Here is a 5,086-nt window from a genome sequence, read left to right as displayed (position 1 = left end):
AATAGCAGACAGATCAGCATGCTGGCTGCAAAGATCTCCCCCAGACCACTGAGGAGTGTGGTTTAGCTTCAGCTGGTACCCAGAGGGAGGAGGGAAGGAGACGGGAGTACCAGGGTCTTCATAGTGCTCATCTCAGCCATCTCCATGGTGACACTGGAAGATGGTACAGTTCCTTTCAATGAAATTTCCCTATTAAAATTTCAAGTGTTTTGGGGTTTTTTTTTGCGGTACGCGGGCCTCTCACTGCTGTGGCCTCTCCCGTTGCGGAGCACAGGCTCCAGACGCGCAGGCTCAGCAACCATGGCTCACGGGCCCAGCCGCTCCGTGGCATGTGGGATCTTCCCGGACCGGGGCACGAAGCTGTGTCCCCTGCATCGGCAGGCAGACTCTCAACCACTGAGCCACCAGGGAAGCCCCTCAAGTGTTTTTGTGTTTCAGGGTCGCCTAGGCACTGGCTTCTCCCCCTTCTCTCTGAACACAAACAGGCAAACGGAGAAGTTGAGGGAGTAGAGAAGGAAATGCTGGGTTGAGATGGTATGAGGCAGACGGGCCCCAGCAGTGCCACCAGCCTGTGCAACCTTGCCTACCCATCCTCCATCCTCCACCTTTAGGCCTCCCCAGGCCCAACATCTAGCGGAAATCAAGTTGTGCCTGTTCTGAATAAGAAAAGCTTTTCTTCTTACACTCACTCAGTGAAACTCAAGGGAAGCGACCAGCACTTCTGTCCAGGGGTCTATGTGGTCATGAGCTCCTTAGAGACCTCCTTAAGCCGTCCCTTTTCTTAGCCTTCCCTCTCTCACTCTCATCCCTTCTCTCCCCACCTCCCCATATTTTGTAGATGAAGAAACAGAGGCCCACATTATGGAGGTGACTCACATAAAGGTTAAAATTACAAAGGGACTTCCTCAAAAAATTACACATAGAATTGCCATATGATCCAGCAATTCCATTTCTGGATATACACCCAAAAGAATTGAAAGCAGGGAATCGAACAGATATTTGTACACCGACACTCAGAGCAGAATTATTCACAATAGTCAAAAGGTGGAAGCAACCCAAATGCCCAACAACTGATGAATGGATAAACAAAATGTGGTATATTCATGAGATGGAATATTTATTCAGCCTTAACAAGAAAGGATATTCGGAGGTATGCTACAACATGGATGAACTTTGAAAACATTATGCTAAGTGGAATAAGCTAGACACAAAAAGATAGAATATTATATGATTCCACTTACATGAGGCACCTAGAGTAGTCAAATTTATGGAGACAAAAAGTAGAACGGCAGTTGCCAGGGACTGAGGGGAGAATAGGGAGTTGTTTAATGGGTACAGAGTTTCAATTTGGGAAGATGAAATAGTTCTGGAGTTGGATGGTGGTGAGGGTTGCACAACAATGTGAATGTACTAATGCCACTGAACTGTACACTTAAAAATGGTTAAAGTAGTAAATTTTATGTTATGTTTATTTTGCCATAATTAAAAAAAAAGAAACACATACACAATACAGAATGGTATCCAATCCAGGATCACCTATTGCATCGATTATTATGGCCACTGTATCTCTTTCAACCTAGCAAAAGTCATTTTTTAAAAATACAATACTTGTTGAAGTATTGTCCTGCAGAATTTCCCACTTTCTGATTTTGTGCTATTGCTTCCTTCTGCTGTCATTTGTCTGGTTCCTCTCTTTATTTCCTGTAAACTGGAATTAATATCTAATGGTTGATAGATCCACATAAAGTATTTTTTGGCTAGAATAAATAATGACCATTGATCTTGTGTACTTCAGATTATATCACCATTGAAGACACACAGTCTCATTGAAGATTAGTAAACCACTAGCAAAACTCAGATTAATTTCTCAGTTAGGGTGGTGACAGCTTGATTCTTCCATTGTACAGTTACTCTTGAATCTAGGAAGTAACCCGTGTAGTGTTGCTTTGAACCTGTGTGACCCTTAACAATTATTAACATAACGGTTTAACCTCGAAGGATAATCCTCGTTTACGAGGGTTTGCCGATTTACGCTTTTTCTAATCCTACGTTTTTTCCCCCTCCCTATAAAGTAGAGCACTCCCTCATCAACTGGGACTATTTGGTTACTACTAGAAAAGCAGAATAAATCTTTAATTTTTTTCGTTCTAGTGGGGAGAGTTTTGAAATAATGGTCCCTTCCCACACAGAGGTGTTATCATACTGTAGGATAAATGTTTTTACCTTTTAGTTCTGTGTGTGAGCAAACACCACAATTAATTCAATTAATTTCTGAGACTGCGTTAGCTTTTTAATAATCTTCTACTATGTGAACAATGGGGCATGGCTTCGTTTGAACCACCGTCGTGTCGTAGAAAAATGCCAGATACCTCAAAGCCACACGGGGGCCCCCGAGAGGCCAGCCAGCTCTACACATGTGCTTTGGATTCTGATCTTCTTTAGAAGGTACGCAGGACGTTCCTCCAGACCCAGCTGTTGTGTCCGGCCACGCAGGTGTCGAGAACATTCTTGGTCCCCGGAGCGGCAGGGGGTGAGCGCTCTCTCAGCGGGGATCTCGGGGATAAACAGGAGGCACCCCACGCTCACTTCCGTCCTCTCAGCGGGAATTCAGGGGCGCCTGCATCAGCCCGCTTTACCGCTGACCACTAGAGGGCCATTTAAACATTTATTAAACAGTAAAATTTGTGTGCACAGAATCGGAAATGAAACACAATTTTGAGAGTAGTATAAAACTTTACCCAAAAAAATTATGGGAAAAAATTTAGATACAAAATATAAGTCTTGGAACAAGTTAAAACAATCTTATTACTTTGAAAAGATTTAGAAAAAGGGTGTTGCTCAGTTGCCCGGCTAGCTCAGTCGGTAGAGCATGGGACTCTTAATCCCAGGGTCGTGGGTTCGAGCCCCACGTTGGGCGGTTGCTTTTCTGCGTTTTTTCCAATTCGCTATTACTTCATATGGTCCATAATAATTGAACTCAATCTAGACGATCTTACTTTCAAACAATTCAACACGTAACTGACTTCAATCCAGTGTTACTTATTTTCAAACAGTTCAACACATTAAAAATTATTAAGACTGAAGTTAAAAAAAGGGAACAATAAAACTAGAAAACGATTTCATATTATAAATACACAGTTAAAGGTTATCTGTGTATAAAAATATTTGTTACTGAGTGGTCTATTTGAAGGTCAGTGGAATGCTAAAGGTTAGGAGATAGAAGACACGAAAAATTAATGAAATTGTGGGGTTCATAAATATTGCTGAAGTGATCTCTGTCAAAATGTTTGAAATGTGTAATTTTAACTTTATGCTCTGTGATACTGAAAATTAGTTTGGAGATCAGCTCTGATTCACAGGGTTTACTATGCACATTAATTTCATATCCTTGAATTCCTCTAAGTAATTTACTTTGTGCATTTGGGAAGGGCTAGTGATTATTATGGGCTGTTTAAACCACCGTAAGATTGTTTTAGTGATGATAGCTATTGTGAACAGACATAGGAGTTTCATAATTCTTTTTTTCTAAGTCAGTGATCCAAACTGAACATTTTTACTGTAGCAATTTTGCAGTCTCAAAACATATTCAATATCCTGTGATAAACCATAATGGAAAGTGATATAAAAAAGAATGTGTATGTATGTGTGTGTGTGTGCACGTGTGTGTGTAACTGAATCACTTTGCTGTGCAACAGAAATTAACACATTGTAAATCAACTATACCTCAATTTAAAAAAAACCATATCTCAAAGCAAGTAATTATTTTTTCCTTCATATGTTTTCCTAAAAGAACTCAATTTCTTAGGGCGAAACTTTGCTTCTACGTTCACAGCTGCAAATTCTTTCCTTGCTTAAATATTTCCTGTCATTCCCAGCAATTCTCAAACATTCTCCACAATTACCATATGTTATTATCATCAATTCAAGATACTATTTCAGACTTTGGAAGAAACACATGGAAAATTTCACAATCGAAAATGAAGACCCCTAAATACTCCTGTTATTACAAAGGAATATTTAATCTCTAGGGGATGGGAGGTGAAGTAGAATTTTTTAAAAGGCAAACTCTGTCAGAGAAAATTCAAACTGGTAAATTGATGAGAAGTCAATGAAGATATACTTACTTTTAAATATATATCCATTTTAAGTTGAAGGTCAGTGTTATGGGTTGAATTTGTGTCCCCCTGATATTCGTATGTTGGAGTTCTAACCCCTAGTACTTCAGAATGTGACCTTATTTGGAAATAGGGTTGTTGCAGATGTAATTAGTTAAGATGAGGTCATATCAGAGTAGAATGCACGCTTAATCCAATATGACTTGTGTTTTTATAAAAGGGGGAAATATGGACACAGGTAGGCACCCAGAAATGCACATTTGGACACATGGGAAAATGCCACGTGAAATAAAGGCAGAGATCAGAGTGATGTGTTTATAAGCCAAGGAATGCCAAAGATTGCCAGCAAACAACCAAAAGCTAGGTAAAAATCCTGGAACAGATTCTCCCTCAGGACCCTCAGAAAAAACCAACCCTACCAACACCTTGATCTTGGACTTCTGGCCTCCAGAACTGTGAGACAATGCATTTGCTGTTTAAGCCATCCAGTTGGTGGTATTTTGTTATGGTAGCCCCAGGAAACTAATGCAATCGGTGTTCTATGGTGAGGTGATTTTGATTTTAAATTTATTTTAGTATACGTTATATTAATAGTTGCCATCATCTTCATTTCATTTCAAACTTATATTAAATAGTTGTCATCATCTTCCTTTCCTTTCCTTTCATTTCCAAAGCTTTAGGAAAAGCAATGGTTTGTTTAGATGTGGACCTACATTCAGCTCAAGTGAGGACATTATGATCACAGCTCCTTCAGAAGTAATATTTAGAAATGAGCACAATCTCAAACTATATTTTCTTATTGTTGGCTGGTGATTTATTATGTTGGCTAATGATTCATAACTGTTTGTACTAAAATAATATATTCAAAGATACACTAAGTTAAACACATTTTCTTCTCCCATCAAACTCATACTTGGAGGCTTTATATTCAATTATTCAATAAATAAATCACTTTAAGAAAGTGTGCTAAT

The 5,086-nt window shown here is 39.5% G+C and overlaps 1 non-coding gene across 1 annotated transcript; it reads left to right on the top strand.

The window, feature by feature from the left end:
* The first annotated feature begins 2,844 nt into the window (after positions 1–2,844).
* On the top strand, positions 2,845–2,917 carry TRNAK-CUU (transfer RNA lysine (anticodon CUU)). Its single transcript has one exon. It is a non-coding gene; the product is annotated as a tRNA-Lys (tRNA).
* Positions 2,918–5,086: the final 2,169 nt, after the last annotated feature.

Source organism: Globicephala melas, chromosome 2 (genome assembly GCF_963455315.2).
Source record: "Globicephala melas chromosome 2, mGloMel1.2, whole genome shotgun sequence".
NCBI lineage: Eukaryota > Metazoa > Chordata > Mammalia > Artiodactyla > Delphinidae > Globicephala > Globicephala melas.
This window is presented reverse-complemented; position numbering and strand designations above follow the sequence as displayed.